Below are 1780 nucleotides of genomic sequence, written 5' to 3' on the forward strand. Positions count from 1 at the left end.
AGAACAAATCTGTACGTACGAACGGTTCTTGCATGAGGCCCATTCTCTGGAAATGTTAGTGTTTTTTAAATGCTTATTGTGACAAATTAACAACCAAATTAACAAAAGGCATGTTTGCATGTATCTGCTGTATTAATGTTCCAGACAAGGTTACCAGATAGGAAATTATGAACATTTGCACTCTCAGACTGCAGGTTTAATTGTGGTTCCTCGAGTTTCTAAAAGTAGAATGGGAGGCAGAGCTTTCAGTTATCAAGCTCCTCTCTTGTGGAACCAACTTCCAGTTTCTGTCCGTGAGGCTGACACTCTGTCTACTTTTAAGATTAGACTGAAGACTTTCCTTTTTCAKAAATCTTACAGACAGATAAGGACTGCTAGAACAAGCTCAACTAGTTTTAACTTTGCAGTCTGTAGCAGSTTTATACAGAGCACAAATTAATGTGTTTTTTCATTCACCTCTGCAGACAACCTGACACAGAGGTCCAAACTTGTACTTGTGTAAAAGTACTAAACTGAAAATAGGTTACATTCCATGTCAATGTCCTGCATTACAAATAATGCATCTGTTTGTTGTCCAACAAAAAAATACATCTAAAATGAAACAATGAAAGTTAACTTTGATACAACGTACATCTTTTATTGTCTGTGTTTAATTTTTTTTAGCAGAACATCTTAAACCAATTAACAAATTTTAATTAAACTCTCAAAGTAATTATTTAATGCGYATCTATAACTACAGTAATTAGCTGTTAGAGTCAATCCCATTCACTAAGTGACCTAGTACACAAAAAAGGCTACAACTGAGATGGATGTACAGAAAGTGACACAAAATTTGGTGCAGTAGCTGAGACTCAGCCAACACGTACTTCCAGAGCTACTCACTGCAAAAATTTGTTTATACAAGACAGTAAGATCTTGGTAGACTGCACATAAAGCTTGTTTTAGGTTTGACCAAAATGGACCCAACGCTGTTCTTTCTTAACATGAAATGATTTTAGCTTTAAGTTTGGCATAAAGGTGATGGGTGATAAGGATTCCTTCAATAATCTAGRTTAAAATTTAGGAAAATCTTTAAGTTCTAACAGCAAGACTTCTATTTCTTTTAGTCACCTCATTGCCCTTTGACAATTTGTAAAAAATGAAATAAAATAATATAAAATAAGAAATACCTAAATCTTATCTGCAGGGATGTGGACATCTCATTTCTACTTGTCACTCATAAACACATATCAATGACAAAAGGCAACTCTACAGGAGAACAAACAGGCCTAAGAAGTAAATTTAGATCTGAGGCCCTGGACTTTATTGGACTTTAAAATCACAGAATCCACTGCAGGATAAAAAACTAGCACAGAAGTCCAACATCACGTCTGCAGACTGTTCCTCCCAAGATCTGCTTCCTCTACAAGCTCAGAGAAAACTAAACAACAGCAGCTGCAAGGCTCGTGAGAGTAAACAACAGTCAGTCCTCCTGCAACCCACCCCCCCGGCCACCCTAAAAACATTTTATTTATTTAACCTTTCTTTAACCAGACAGATTCCACTGAGATCACAAATCTTTCAATGGAGGTCTGGGCCTGAAGGCAGCCTGAACAAACCAAAATCATCCAGAGAGACCCAAGACCAAGACAAGACTTCATGCCATCATGGACAACCCCCACCACCCTCTGCATGAAACCGTGGGGGGGCTGAGCAGCTCCTTCAGTCAGAGACTTAAACATCCTCGCTGCAGGACGGAGCGCTTCTGTAGGTCATTCATTCCAACTGCAGTTAGACTGTA

The sequence above is a fragment of the Austrofundulus limnaeus genome, unplaced genomic scaffold (assembly GCF_001266775.1).
Source record: "Austrofundulus limnaeus strain Quisiro unplaced genomic scaffold, Austrofundulus_limnaeus-1.0 Scaffold800, whole genome shotgun sequence".
Classification (NCBI taxonomy): Eukaryota; Metazoa; Chordata; class Actinopteri; order Cyprinodontiformes; family Rivulidae; genus Austrofundulus; species Austrofundulus limnaeus.